This window comes from Lytechinus variegatus, chromosome 11 (genome assembly GCF_018143015.1).
Source record: "Lytechinus variegatus isolate NC3 chromosome 11, Lvar_3.0, whole genome shotgun sequence".
Taxonomy (NCBI): domain Eukaryota; kingdom Metazoa; phylum Echinodermata; class Echinoidea; order Temnopleuroida; family Toxopneustidae; genus Lytechinus; species Lytechinus variegatus.
In genome coordinates, this window is record NC_054750.1 from 23,184,075 (window position 1) to 23,200,857 (window position 16,783).

General features: G+C 38.4%; 1 protein-coding gene across 3 annotated transcripts in view; it reads left to right on the forward strand.

The window, feature by feature from the left end:
- The window catches only part of LOC121424331, a 65,368-nt gene that overhangs the window by 31,486 nt on the left and 17,099 nt on the right, over positions 1–16,783 (forward strand). The gene's annotated exons all lie outside the window — the stretch shown is intronic.

Sequence of the window (16,783 nt, forward strand, 5' to 3'; positions counted from 1 at the left end):
CCGGGGGTGGGGCAAAACATGGTTTGATGGTAATTTTCACTGGTTGAGTATGGTTTCCAGAAAAAAATAACTGTCACCACTAAAAGAGTACATTTCTTGTGAAACAAATTTGGAGAAGCAAACAAAAAAATAATTCCTTCATGGATCCCCATGCCTGCTTTTTCATCTGGCGTCCGTTTCAAATGAACTACAACTATTTAAACATGGCTATTATTGTGATTGTCGTGGTTACCTTGATTTTGATTGGTTGGTTATACCATCGTAGTTACCATACTTGGAGCTCATGATGAAACGGGCCTCAGTTTATCATGTTTAATACGTTAGTCACTGCGATGATACCAAAGAAAATTTGAAATTCAAATGAAAACGTGAATGGAAGTGGCTAAGAAAAATCCCTTTTTTGCTTAAAAGAGATTGGATTCACTTCAGTTTACTTGCAAAAGGGGTTAGGTACACAATGTAATTTTTTAAGTATATGGAAAAAATTGAGACAGGTAGATTTCTTTTATACCAAATTGTATGTTCACTGTTCACATGATAGGGCAGTACATCATGACAATTTAGTTTCTAATAAGAATATTGCAATAAGTGAGAATAAAACCTTTATTTCTCAGAATGGTCCAAAGTGGCCCTTACCTCTTTTGCAACTAAACTTTCCATATATTTCCTTCTTCTTTTCCCACTTGTTATCTGTCTCCTGGTTTCCATAAATCTCGTCTTATTTCTCCTCCACCCCTTTTGTTCCTACTTCCCACATTCTACCACCCCTCCCTTTCAAATTACCTCTTCATAATGTGCCCCTCCATTTCTTTCTCATCTCTTTTCAACCCGCTTCTCATCACTCTTTCCCTCTCTCGATCTCCATCTCATTTTGAATTTTGCCAATTCCAAATCCCTTTCATTTTAGCTCTGTACAAATACTATATGAACGCAATGAATGAAAGACATGAAGGAAGTCTGTGGTTTGTGGTGAATTTTATTATTTAGCCAGAAAAAATATCACACTATCAGAGGATTAGGCTTTACCTTTTTCTTAAGCGTATGTTGATACTTTGAACCAAAGAAAATGTTTTTTTTTGTATGCTGGGGCAGTGGTCCTGGGGGTGGAGCACAGTTCCCCCTACTTCTTGAAGCACTGAAAAAGTACCTTTTATTGCAAGAAAATGCCTCTTCACGAACGTGTACTGTGTCCCTATCACCTGACGAGAACATGTTTTAGGTGTTACCAAGTGCTCTTCCTTGTATGCAATTTTTTTGTGTGAAAAAGTGCCCCTCGCCTTCTTGTAAGCGCCCTTTCTTGAATCACTGCCCCTTTTACCCAAGAAAAGTGCTCCTAAAGAACTTGTTTTGTGCCCCTTTCACCTGCAAAGGACCCGTTTTATGGTCACCATGACGAGTGCCCTTTCAAACAAGAAAACAATATTATAATTTCTATAATATACCCATGAAGGAAATCCTTTGTGCATTAAGTTTAATCATTCATGTAGGTGGGGTATATAAGCAGTTTCGTACAGATGGAGGGGGTGGTGCTTGAAGAACTCTTGCCCCCCCCAAAAAAAAAAAAAAAATCACGACCGAGAAAAATAAGAGAATAGGAAAGAAAATGGTGAAATATATCATTCTGAATATTTTGTCGAAATCTGTCACAAAATTGGATTTTCTTTTAAAAAATGCCAAATTTTTCCTCGCTCACAACTTCTTAAAAATTTCACACAAAACAGCATTTTCCCTATGCCCCCCCCCCTCCCCACTTTAAAGTTCACTCCGCCGCTCCTATTTGTATGTTTATAGCTTCTCCTTTTATCAACAAGAAATTTCATACGTCATGAATTGGGGTTGTGATATTTTTTTTTTTAATTGGACTAGGAAAAAAACCTTTTCCATCTTCATTAAGTAATTCCTAAATCAGACTCTTCAATTTGGAATAGTTGGATTTCTTGAATGAAAACATCTGCTACACCAGTCCTGCAGATTGAAAAAAATAGAGAAAGAAAATCAATGAATTTTGATTAAAATTGTCATGATTTGTAAAACATAAATGATTTAAGAAAAGTGAAACTATACATATATATGTTTCTTCAACACATAACATAGGAAATCTTATTTTTACCAATTGTAAACTTGTACTTCTATAAAGCATATCACTTAAACCTGTTCAATGTAGTTTACATACCACTCTCCATGTACTCTATGAATAAATGTCATCAGAATTTTCTCATAAATATTAATATATGAATTAAAATATGTAAATTATATAAATAGTCAGAAATCAAATTGATATGTTTTGTTGCACAGAATATTTTGATCTGTGATTAAAAATGACACTAACTACAATATAAAAACAAAATTGAAATGTTTTTTTTAAAGGCAGTGTATTTGTTGCCCCCAAAATGTGAAAAACCTCCATTATTAAAAATAATCGCTAAGTAACTCACTCATATAACTGTTGTAGGTTGTATTTCTCTTTGTGGTCCAGTCACTGTCCTAATAGGCCCACTTCACCAATTATTTATCATCATCAATCACCTCCAAGGAAATTGTAAAACTGCATCATCCTATCGGACAAAATGTAGAATAATAAGATTTAAAAAAAAATCCTAAATCTATATGAATATCACACTGAAGAATGAATAAAATGAATTTTATGAAATACAAAACATGAAAAATAATTTCTGCTTTGTTTATAAACAAATAGGAAATAAAAAGGCCATTTAATTTCTACTAGATCAAGCACATGACCTTATTTTATAAATTTGTCCAGGGTACATACCTTTTGGCATTGGTTCTATTTTAGACTCGAGAGCCTGTATATTTAAGAAGTGTATATTCACTACAGATCCTACCTCTTTGTGGCTCAGATTATTTTTATTTAATATAAACATGGTTAACATTCATTGCATGTAATGTATCTGTAATTTTGTATTGGTTAGTTTAACTTTTATACCTGGATGAAAATCTGCAAAATGATGCATGCTTTTATGATCATCATCTTTAGCCATATAAGTAGACCTTTTGTTCTTCAAACTCAAACTGTTTGTGAAAGAAAAGAGAGAACAATAATAAGTGATCTTTTTCATGGCCGTATGTATAGAGGGAGGGGTTTGGGTGGGAGCTGAAATGTGAAAACCTTCAAAAAAAAAAAAAGAATTGCGTGACATCCTTCAACTTAATAATAATAATAATAATGATAATATATTTTTTATAGCGCCTTTTCTCATACAAGATACAAAGCGCATTATATTGAGAGGAGAAATAAAACATAGAAACACATATAAATGCAAATGAAAATTTAAACAATAAAAGACCAGTGCTGGCAAGCGGGAGTTAGCGGAAAAGATGTGTTTTAGATTTTTCTTGAATACATTGAGTGAAACAGAATTCTTTACAAAGTTGGGGAGATCGTTCCATGTTCTTGGAGCAGAAGCTAGGAACGCCCGCTTGCCAGCATTGGTTCGACATCTTGGAATCTAAATAACTCTACTGGCATTATATCTTAGATTATAGTTAGATTGCTTTACATAAAGGAGATTACACAGGTATGAGGGTGAGAGACCATTGATGGCTTCATATAGTACAGTAGCGGTCTTAAACTGGAGTTTATGGTGTACAGGGAGCCAGTGCAGAGTGCTAAGTAGAGGTGAAGTGTGGGTGTTCTTGGGCTGACAAAAGATGAGACGTGCTGAATGGTTCTAGAGTAGCTGAAGACGATGGATTTTTTTTTAGTTGTAGTGCCGTAAAGAAGTCTGTTGCAATAGTCAAGGCGTGATAGGACCAGGGCAAGAACAGCAGCATGTGTGGTGTTTTCATCTAGATATTTCCTGATTCTGCTTAGATTACGGATTTGATATTTAACATTTCTGACAACATTCGAAACATGATCATCCAGTAGCATGAGATTGTCAAAGACGACTCCAAGTATACGAAGATGCGAACTTTACTTTAGAAAATGCACAAAACAACCATAGGTAATATTGGTCGCTTCTGGCCCTGGCTGTCTGAATTTCAGGTTTCTCTACATTCTTTCACATGTCTGCCCCCGACCCCCCCCCCCCCCCCTCGAAAAAAATCTGCATCTTTATATTTCCGAATCTTAATTCATTTGATTTCAACATAATTTCATAATCTCATGCACTAGGTCTAGATCTTTTTGTAAGAAAGTATAGATCTAGTCCAACGAGACTCAGTGCTGTACGACAGCATTCATGTATCTAAATTAGGTCTAGATCTAGACTAACGATGGACTCTCGATCTATCTAGACCTATGAAGTAAAGATTCGGTTCTAAACCGAGATCTATATCGATTTAGAAATTTTTGATGTCTGACTTTTATTCCTGGCTAAAACTTCATTGCCATTCAGTGACCTAGAGTAGATCTAGATCTAAGTTTGTTAGTCCTTTGTCCACTGACACCGACAGTCATACTTGTACATGTAAATTTAGGCCCAGACCTAGATCTAGGCCTAAATTACAGACCTATATCATATGCCCTGGGGGTAAGTGTCGAGGGTTGGGAAAGTATAAGTTAGTTTACTAGCTTTGAATTAGGTAGGCCTACATAGCATCGATGAATAAAAGTAAAGTGAGTATAAAGTAAGTATGGAAGCAAGACTAGAATTCTTGTTAACCAAGTTAGAAATTAGATCTAGGTCCTAGATCTATTGATAATAAGACAAACATGCAGAGCAGCATGTTATTTCTAAGACCGAGTCTAGCTATATTTATAAATAAGAGTTAAAATGGTGGGACTAAATGCAGAAGCCTGAACTTGAAGTTGTGTAAAATAAATTTTATCTGAAACTGAAAGTGAGGATTGACACAATGACAGGCGCATCTCCATCCACACTCCGCTTCACAGTTTATTCCGGACTGAGTCTCGATCTACTGAAGATAGATGCAGATCTCCCTCTAGATCTACCGTTTCAGTGTACAAAAAGAAGCTTCATTCTTCTTGTTTTAATCAATCGTGGGCTTGTTCTTGTTTGAGGTGAACCAAACCGGCTCGATTTTCTCTTGATACCCACTCGGCTAGGAGCCCGTACAAAATACATGTGGTTAACACAGCGGCATAACCACAACACTGCAAGCAACATACAGGCTGCATTTGGCGACGATGACAATCTTACTTCAATTTCACAGACCAAATTCTGCTTTCCTTTAATAGAAGAATGATAGCTAACTCTCTAATTTGTTAAAGAAATAACCTAAGATCACAAAATACAATGTGAAATGTGTAAATAGTCCACTGAATTCATGTGGTTATATCAATTTATACGTACTCACCAGTGTTCGTAGGTTCATTTTTTGTGTGGAAAGAAACGTTTCAGAATGAATAAATTAGATGACGTAGTGAGGTCAAATGATAAGTAATTCTGTGACACGATACCACTAGAATCGGGGACAAAAAATCGGGGAAATCGCGTATTAATGGCGCTCTTAGCCAATGAGAAGGCCGGATTATGAATATTTATGCTCATGAATGTCAATGAGGGCTTATTTTTGTCTTCAAATGATCGCGGTAGGCGGAGCCTAATCCCATTTGTTTTGTGTTGAATGCGCACGCATCTTCCGGTCTAGTATTATATTATAAGGTCTTTGGTTGTATGTGATTGCAGCGTACGACCTCCGTGCAATTGCCACTTTATCGTTCGGAGGTTCTACCTGCACGTGCTGCTCATGCATGGTGTCCTTGCTCACTCGCAAGTTGAAGGTGCGATGAACGTTGTCAGTAGAGGGCACGCGCACCACCCGTATGGGATGAATCCATAGCCTGCACGCAGACAACACGCAGTAAAAGTGCTACGTCATGTATGCTTGCTTACAAATCCGTACTTACCCCGTACAGATCCCCAAAGTTTGCCCACCTTTTTCCAAGTAGACAGCACGAATTACGGCCAGCTGGAACCAAGTCTCTAAGCAGAGGCACCCAAATCCACATAGAACGCAGTGGCTTTTTGACATGCCCCAATTAAACGTTACGTGTACGTGTCCTTATGATAATCGCAAATACGCAAGCTGTACGACCGTCGTACCTCCTGCATGCATCTGCTCCTTAAGCCCTTTCACCATTGACATATGACCAGTTTACGACCGCCAGCAACAGTTTTTTCTTGGTGTTGTACGATCAATCTCTTGGTGTTTTGCGAGCACTCGCAGTCGTTGTAGACGATCGCACGAACTAGAGGTGGTCGTGACTGGTCGCGTCTGAACTTTGAACATGTTCCAAATGCAATCAAATACTATAGATTCACTCGCATCATATAGTACCATCGGTCGGGCGATCATCGTGCGAGTGTTGTTCAACGTTGTACGACTTGATGCGAGAGGTAGCACAACTAACTAGTCCATTTATTATAGTGGAGGTCGCACAACACTAACACATGTGCTAGCGACCTATAAAGACCAGTCTTGCGATTGGGTGCGATAATAATAAGCCATAAGACTGTTGCAAGGCCGATCGCAACACGACTCACAACATTGCACTACCGTTGCATTCGCATGTATGCGACCGTTCCTGGATGTTACAAGATAGGAGTCATAGGAGTTCAAGGAGAATGAAACCTTTGAAACATGAAGGCTTGTGTCGAAATAGAAAAATCAAAGAATAAGAACAAAGAAACTTTGATCGGACAAATAATGAGAAAGTTATCAGCATTTGAATATTACAGTCACTAATACTATGGAGATCCTCCTATTGGCATGCGACAAGGATATGTGATGTCACATGTGAACAACTTTCCCTTTGATAGACTATGAAATACCCTCAAAATTTCTCTTTTTTGCTTTTTTTATGGTGCTACAAACTCTTTATCCATGATGTATTCTTTAGAAATCTGTATTACATGCCCTCCTATAGAAAGTACACATGATCTACTGATAGATACGATAGAAGAGGCAATCTGAGGGAAACATATACTAAAGTAATGGGGAGAGTTGTTCACAAGTGACATCAATGTTTTTACTTATTTTAAGACCAGCACGTTGTTCAAATTTATTCAAGTTTCGGGGGTTTTTAAGTCACCGATTGATGTTATTCTCTATCTAACAGACTTCCCATTTGTCGTTTTCAGTAATAATATGATTTTGCCATCAGTAGACCACGCTGCGACTACCTTTCAATCTTCTTGACTTCTTCCTTAGCTCTCCATATTAAACTCCTTTTCTTGGCTGTCAAGTCCTTTTTTTATTACATTTTCTCTACCTCTTAGAAGTTTTCGTTTTAGATGGACAGCTGGTCTGGTGCGGTAACACGTAAATTTCATTATGATCGGTCTTCTGGGTGAAGGGGGGATTTTTCGAGGTCCTTCTTGGTTTGCGAGGGTCCGATTCTATGAGATCGATCTATGTCGTCTTGCCTTATTTGTAGACCAAGTTGATCCTGGGCAAGATCGATCATCACTTCATCAGTATTTCCATTAATCGTTTCGAAAATTCCATACACGCACCTACACGTTCTTCGAGAATATTGCTCAGCTGAGTTCCTATCTCGTCGTTTTGTTCTATTTCCTCCAAACTACGTTGATATTTTCTTTGAATTGATTGTAGCGGGACGGCTTTGCAAGACGGCGGTGGCCGCCCACCTCGCGCAGTTGAACGATTCCTCTCACTTCAGTGTAAAGAGAACCATGGACCTATCACAAATAGGTAATACGGGATAGGTCCATTTCGTCTATTATCATTTGGTCTAATAGCCATTTGGTCTAATGGTATTTTTTTGCCAATTGGTCCAATGGCCACTTTGTCCACTATCATTACGTCTATTCCCATTTGGTCTAATAGCCAAATGGTCTAAAGGCAAATGGTCTAATAACCACTTGGTCTACTTTCATTTCGTCCATGTTCCATTTGGTCTAACTGCATTTGGTCTACTATCACTTGGTCTAAACTCATTTCGGCTAACAATCATTTGGTCTAATTGCCATTTGGTCTAATAACCAATATGTCCAATTGCCATTTCGGCTGATCACCATTTCGTCTAATATTCATATCGTCTTATACGCATACTGGTCTACTATGCTGCACTAGCGCCCTCTACGACCCGAGTCGACTCTATTCGCGATTGTGGGCCTAATTAATTACCAATTCTCTTCAACTTCTTGATTTAATTCATCTCTTCTTGAATTCCTTCAAACAATCCTTTATCTGTTACTTCTTTATGTCAATTAACCAACATTTTCGGCAATAATTGCAGTAATTGTTCATTTTAAGATAATTATGTATCCTGTATTACAGGGAGTGTTCAAAGTGTCCTGAAATATCAATTTTTTTTAACTCGCCGTGCACATGTTTGTATATTCATTTCTAAACTGGATATATAGTGACGTGGATTGTCAATGTCTAATTCCTTCCTTCAGCTTTTTCTCGTCTCATTCCCCGTTTTCTTTTCCCTCCTTCCCTTTTCTCTTTTTTTCTCCCCCACCCTTTTCTCTTTTTTGGGGGCCGTCAATAAGGAGGGGCGGACGCTTTGCCCTCCTCGAAACGCCTATGTATCCACTTTATGAATGCTTACAAACAGTCCTTAAAACGTCATTTTTCATGTCAGAATATCACAAATTTCGACCCGGCGCTCGCATTGTTTATTTAGATGTGTATTATGTACAAATTTACAAAAAGTGATTAAAGTGCCCCGTTTTGAGGTCTGAATATAGGAAAATTTTAGCTCGCACTGTGATGTTGCATTTACAAAAGTAAAATATGTATCTTCAAGAATTCCTAAACGCAGTCCTTAAAACGCCCCTGTTTCATGTCAGTATATGGAAAATTCTCAGCTCGCGCTGCGCGCTTGCAATCCTCGCATTAGTTATTAATCTAGAGAAATGTTCAGGATTTCAAACAGTGTCAAGACTTACGATTTTATGTGTAAAATAATAGTGGGCCTACATGAAATAAAATGTTTATAAAAAAAAAAGATCAGCTCGCGCAAGCAAAAAAAAAAAAACACGGAAAAACCCTCTTCGATCCGCAGACAAGGGAATATATAAATGAATGAACATTTTTCGAGCAACAGCCCCTCCCCCCTGCCCCCATTAGCAAAAGCTAGATCCGCAAAAGGGATGTGTTATAATTATACCCGGCAGGCCATATACTCGCGACCAAAAATCTACTCTAGTGATTTCAATACCCCCCCCCCCCTTCCTGTAAACTCCTGGATCCGCGCCTACGTAGTAGTAATTATTTAATTATGTATATTATTTCTATTATGATTATCCTTATTATTATAATTTTTGTTAATATTAGTATTATATGATCATCATAATTATTAGTAGTAGTAGTATCATTGTGAATTTTATTATTATTATTATCATTATTATTTATTAGTATCATTATGATGATTATCATTCTTATTATTATATCCATTAATTGCTACAGCATGAGTATATCACAAACATTATACTCATCGTTATTGTCAATACTACTAGGCCTACATTTATTTTAGGCGCAGGCGGGCTTCTAGCGACGGGAAACGAACAAAAAGGGAGAGGATAGTACAGGGAAAGAAGATAGGACAGATCGGGAAGAGCTCTTTTTTGGGGGGTGGGGGTATATTGATCAATAATATTTCTTTAAAAGGCTATATTGTCTTTCATCTGTTTATCGTATTTTGATATCGGAATACAATATTCTCCTTTCTTTTTTTTTAATAAAAATTGAGCGACAAATTAAAATAAAAGGACCCTTTTCCATTTTCCCCATCTTAGTTCCCCCTTTTATATGTGTGTGTGTGTGCGTGTGTGTGTGCGTTTTAGGGGGGGGGGTGCCTGAATTGCTGTACCCACTGAATCGACCCTTGCGATAGTAGTTATCATCATAGTTTTTAGGGTTTTTTAAAACTAATTTCAAGGTATTAAAGTAATTTCGCTCCCTCCCTTGGATAACGCAAATTGTTTGTATTGGACGAAAAGGCTATTAGACCGAATGGCTATTAGACTAAATGGCTATTGGACGATTTGGGAATAGGACGAAATGGTAAGTAGACGATTTGGTTGGTAGACGAACTGATTATTGGACCTAATGGTTGATGGACGAAATGACTATTAGACGAAATGGCAATTGGACGAGTTGATAAGTAGACGATGTGGATATTGGACCAACTGAAATTAGCCGACATGGCTATTGGACCAAATGAACGGTGGACGAACTGGTTAATGGACGATTTGGCATAGACCAAATGGATTTAGACGAAATGGTTGGTAGACGAAATGGTTGTAGACGAATTGGCTATAGACCAACTGGCTATTAGACTAAATGGCTATTAGACGAAATGGTGATTGGACGAAATGGGTGGTAGACGAAATTTTGATGGACGAAATGGCAGTAGACGAAATGAATGTAGACCATGTGGTGAGTGGACGGGATGGCAGTAGACGAATTGGCAATTTACCGTCGCAAGACAGGTCTCTGTACATGTAGGTCGCTAGCACATGTGCAAGTGTTGTGCGACCTTCAGTCGAGTAAATGCGACTACTTAGTCGTGCCACCTCTCGCACTAAGTGGTACAACGTTGAACAACACTCGCACGATGATCGCCCGATCGATGGTACGACCCCGGGTACAGCTTGATGCGAGTGAATCGATCGTATTTGATCGTGTTCGGATTTTGAACATGTTCAAAGTTCAGTTGTGACCAGTCACGACCACCTCGAGTTCGTGCGGCCACAACGACAGCGAGTTCTCGCAAGAGATCGATCGTGCAACAACAAGAAAAAATTGTTGCAGGCGGTCGTAAATTAGTCGGACGTCAATTGTGAAGGGGCTGAACGGTCGCATACATGCGAATTCAACGGTAGTGCAATGTTGTAAGCCGTTGCAATCGGTCTTGCAACAATCTTATGGCCCATATATATTATCGCACCCAGTCGCAAGACAGGTCTCTGTATGTAGGTCGCTAGCACATGTGCAAGTGTTGTGCGACCTCCAGTCGAGTAAATGCGACTACTTAGTCGTGCCACCTCTCGCACTAAGTGGTACAACGTTGAACAACACTCGCACGATGATCGCCCGACCGATGGTACGACCCCGGGTACAGCCTGATGCAAGTGAATCGATCGTATTTGATCGCGTTCGGATTTTGAACATGTTCAAAGTTCAGTTGTGACCAGTCACGACCACCTCGAGTTCGTGCGGCCGTCTACAACGACTGCGAGTTCTCGCAAGACACCAAGAGATCGATCGTGCAACAACAGGAAAAAACTGTTGCAGGCGGTCGTAAACTGGTCGGACGTCAATTGCGAAAGGGGCTGAACGGTCGCATACATGCGAATTCAAAGGTAGTGCAATGTTGTAAGCCGGAATTTCATCGGTCTTGCAACAGTCTTATATAATCACACCCAGTCGCAAGACTGGTCTCTAGCACATGTTCAAGTGTTGTACGACCCCCTGTCGACTAAATGCGACTATACTTAGTTGTGCCACCTCTCGCACCAAGTCGTACAACGTTGAACAACACTCACGCGATGATCGCCCGATCTGATGCGAGTGAATCAGTCGTATTTAATCGCGTTTGGATTTTGAACATGTTCAAAGTTCAGATGCGACCAGTCATGACCACCTCCGACCACCTCGAGTTCGTGCGATCGTCTACAACGACTGCGAGTGCGGGCAAGACACCAAGAGATCGATCGTGCAACGACAAGAAAAAACTGTTGCAGGCGGTCGTAAAAAGGTCGTACGTCAATTGTGAAAGGGGCTTTAAACGCAGCGGTTTCACAGGTCCCTCGACTTCTCTCCACAATGCAGCCATGCGTGAGTTTCAAGACGAACGGTTCTTTATCCTGGGCCCAACGACACTTGCAAGGTCCCAACGTCGACAACCTGAGCTATGTGGGCCTTTTTTCACGCGTACAGCTTAATTTCTCTCTCTCCAACGTTAAAATAAGCACATACATTCGTAATTCCGAAGCTTCGTAATTCCGAAGGTTCGGTTATTCCGAAGGTTCGTATTTCCGAAGGTTCGTATTTCCAAAGGTTCGTAATTCCGAAGGTTCGTCAATCCGAAAACGAAATAAGGTTCGTAATTCCGAACGTTCGTCAATCCGAAAACGAAATAAGGTTCGTAATTCCGAAGGTTCGTCAATCCGAAAACGAAATAAGGTTCGTAATTCCGAAGGTTCGTTAATCCGAAAACGAAATAAGGTTCGTAATTCCGAAGGTTCGTTAATCCGAAAACGAAATAAGGTTCGTAATTTCGAAGGTCGTTAATCCGAAAACAAAATATGGTTCGTAATTCCGAAGGTTCGTTAATCCGAAAATTGAATGAGGTTCTTATTTCCGAAAATGAAAATTATTCATTTTGGTAACAAACACGAATAAAAATAATAACAGCTGGGAGAACAGTTTTCAGAACTGAAGTGGCTTCCCTGGATAAATAATATAATTTTTATCATTTGAGGCCTACATGAAATTTCCAAAAGTTTGAGCACGTGATTCGCTGGCAACATCTCACAAGGATGCCCTTTTAACAGTAATTGACCAAATAGGCGAATTTTACATTTTCCCTAAAACCGCTTGCTCGCTACGCTCGCAGAAATGAAACGTAATATATAACCTACCAATCAGAGATCACTTAATTTTTTTTTTGCTCAACTTAATTACTACAAAACACACACCCTCTTTACACAGATGATAATCTTATGGCGAAAATATCCGTTTGCACCAAAATGCCCCTATTGGCCCCTTTTTTGGCTCCCCCCCCCCAAAAAAAAAAGGAAAATACGTTCCGCCGCCACTGGTTGAAACACGCATCGTCTTCATGGCTAACTGCAAAAAGTTCTTTAAATGTCCCCTTTAGATCAGATCAGAGCTTATATTTAAAATTTCTGTTCGCGCTTCTTGCTCGCAGTTATTATCTAGTTACATAGCCATCTCGTTTTGAAGATCACAAACATATTGCCAATCATATTTAAAAAAAATTATAGCTCGCGCTCGCATTATTCAAAAAGGTTTTATCATGTTATTACATATTTACTTTATTTTATAAGTATAAAGCTAATTATTGACTGTTAGGACTACCCTTTCCAAAAAGAGACAAAAATCAACTTTAAGCTGCCGATCGAGGAAAATATGGCCGAAAAAAAAATTGCTCCCCCCCCCCATTTGACAAAAGTTGGATCCGCCGGGAGGGAGGCAAGGGGCACTTGCACCCCAAAATTGAAATAAAAACAGGGAAATGCGTATTCTTCCAAAAATGGGAAAGATCTTTCTTCAAAAATAAATATGCTGTTTTTCATGTTTTCGAAATAAAATACTCTTTTTAAAGTAAAGTTTTCAGGCTGGAATATTGCAAATTTTCAGCTTGCGCTTCGCACTCTCAGTTATTCGATTGGTGAAATTTGTATCCTAAAGAGGTCACTAAATTCTTTCTTTAAGATTCCTTTTCTGGTCAGTATGCTTAAGCTCGCGTATTGCGCTCGTGTTAATGCTTTAGTTAGATGTACATATTTTTAGTGACAGCAGAAATCTGCTCGGATTTTTAAAAACTTATTTCCATTTTTATTGAAATACCCTTAAGTTTCAGCTTGTGATTCACGCTCGCAACACCTCGCAATGATGCCATTTAAAGAATAATTGACCCCCAAAACGAGTTTTACACCTTCACATTTGATTTTTTTTTTTACCAAGCCGCTCGCTCATTATACTGTCTCCCGAAAAATAAAGGCTAAATATACATTTTGCCATAATAAGAAGTCATTTCAAAAAAGTTTTTTTTGGATAATCTTAAGGTGAAAATATCACCAAAGTGCCCATTTTGACGTAGGAGTTTCATTTTTTTGCTTTACCCCCCAAACGAAAATTCGTTTGGCCGCCCTTGCCTTCCCATCCTCATAACAATTGAACGGCAAGTGTCCACCCCCCCCCCCTTGCCTCTGCTTTCCCGGTTTTCATTTTTCGGATTAACGAACCTTATTTTGTTTTCGGATTAACGAACCTTATTTCGTTTTCGGATTAACGAACCTTCGGAAAAACGAACCTTATTTCGTTTTCGGATTATCGAACCTTCGGAAAAACGAACCTTATTTCGTTTTCGGATTAACGAACCTTCGGAACAACGAACCTTATTTCGTTTTCGGATTATCAAACCTTCGGAATAACGAACCGTCGGAATAACGCCACAAATGTTCGGATTAACGAACCCTTTTTCGTTTTCGGATTAACGAACATCGAGGTATAGGCAATTTACGTGTTTCGGAATTACGAACCTTCGGAATAAAGAACCTTCGGAATAACGAAGCTTCGGAATTACGAAGTGTAACCAAAATAAGATACAGGAACAAAAAAATAGTTGGACATGAAATAAAGCTACACATGTAGACTTTATTTCGATGACCGATAAACATCGTGTTTATGCGCAAATCCAGGTCGACAGGCTGTATAAAACGTTCGATAAACATGCAGAAGATGGTCTCACCCCATCCGTACTACTAATTTGTTTCGGGACAACTGTGGCCGCCCACCGTCTTGGGCTGCCCACATACAGAAAGACGGAGTCCAACAACTGACAAGTTCGAACGAAGAGCTGAAGTGAAGTTGAACATAATGTGTTTATTTTGAATCAATGTCAAATCAACAAGGTGGTATAGTATAATAACATTGCATCTCTGGGCTAGACGACCGTCAATGGGGTATAACTATTACTGACATGACCTATGGCAACAAAACAAATCGTGAACGAAAAGAACTAACCCGTCCGACCTAGCACACGCCCTTTTTATACTTCTTGGCTAAAAAACCGCTTGGCGAGAAGACCCTGCCAGAAATTGGTCCTATCATTTTTGGTGCAATGCGCGATATTAATCCGCCCGTAATATTATTGTATAAAACGGAACTAAATAATGTGCGTATTCTGATTCCAAATCCAAGTTCCTCGGCTTTCCATTAATCTCTCTTCACCACTCTCCCAATTGCTCTCTCGATCAACTTTTTCCCCTCTGCGACTCTCACACTTTAACTACTCCCACTACAGCTCTCTCATCCACTCTCTCATTTCTCTCGTTCTACGACTCTCGTATCTTACAACTCAGTTATCTCTTCCACCTGTTCATTCTCTCTCTCTAGCCGCTGAAAGAATGCAGGCGAGCCGGAGAACAGGAAATCAGAAACAGAATAGAAAGCTATTCAAGTTAAGCTAGGCTGTCCATAAATTTTGTTCAGTATTAAACTCTACTCTTCCAATTCCATTGAGTCCCGAAAAATACCAATTCTAAATCACAGAAAGCCCAAACGCCTAGCAACCATTCAGTTTGAATTCCTTCAATACACATTCCAATTAACAGAGCCGGCCTGACCCAGAAAACCGGCAACTAAAACTAACACATTATGGAATGCGAACAGTGCATGGCAAACGAACTTTTTACCAAAACAAGCAAATCTCTATCTTCCGGCCCGCTATATGATTCTAATGTGCGGTCTTTTTTTATGAGACTGAAGTTAAGGTTCTAAATCCGTGACTATGCTCTCCACATTTTCAAGGCGTTCATACAATCTCTTCTTTAATAGCATCATTCAATATAGATTGAAAGAGATCCTTATATTCGTGGCTATTAAATTAGACTCTAGCTTCATGTTTTTATGTTATCAATGGTTTCTAGATAATCATTCGAGTGACTTCATTTATCTTTCTTTTCTTTCTTTCTTTTGATAAGTCCTTGTTTAGAGTATTGTCCCTGACAAACTGAAAAAGCTTATGTAGTCCCAGTATTTAAAAATATTGTTACCTATATTCTCAAAAATTCTTGAGAAAATAGTAATAGTGTACAAAGATTGGATTATTTCCTTCAACTTCATTATATTAACATGATACCACAACAATTTGACTTTCGAAAAAAATACTCCACAAGTATGGGCGCTTTGAATTTAGTAAATATTATTATAAGTACAACTGACAGTAGAAAATGTTGTATTGGTGGGTTTCTAGATTTATCAAATGCATTTGATACTATCGAACATGATATATTATTGTACAAGCTTGAGCATTATGGTGCTCGTGAGGTAGCCTTAAGTTGGTTTAAAAATTACTTAAGAATAGATGTCAATATGTAATGATTAATGGAGTTAAATCACAATCTCTGGAGGTTAAATGTGGTGTACCTCAAACCTCGGTTCTGGGTCCCTTATTGTTCTTGATTTATGTTAATGACATTAATTCATCACAATTGTTTACTTATTCACTATTTGTAAATGAGACTTGCTTACTGTCCCGTCACAAAGATATGCGTACTCTAATATTCTCAACTAACAATGAAGTCAGCAATATATTTAGATGGTTTGTTGTAACAAGCTTTTATTAAATGCATTTAGAACAAGGGGTAAAAGAGTCCCTTAAGATACTAATCCATTATTAATAGGCCATCAGATCAATCGAAGTCAATATGTAAGGTTTCTGGAAGTTGTAGTTGATGATCACTTATCATGGAAAAATCACCTCAGTTATCATGTTAATATTTGTAATAAGGTATAAAGGAGTGTTGGTGTCATTTATAAGTTACTTTTTTCTCTACCTCGACAGATCTTAGTAACCTTTTACAATGCTATTATTATGCCACACTTAAATTATTGTAATGTTGCATGGGGAAATACATATAGGAACCATTTAAACAAACTGCTAACTCTTCAGAAGAAAGTTATGAGGCTCATAACATATTCGAACTACAGATTTCGAAGTATTCCTTTATTTCTGCAATTGAAGATTTTGCCTCTTGATGATTTAGTCTCCTTAAATTGTTTGTTATTTATGTACAAATCACAAAATCCTCGAAGAACTGTTCATTTAAAAAAAAAGATGTATTTGTTG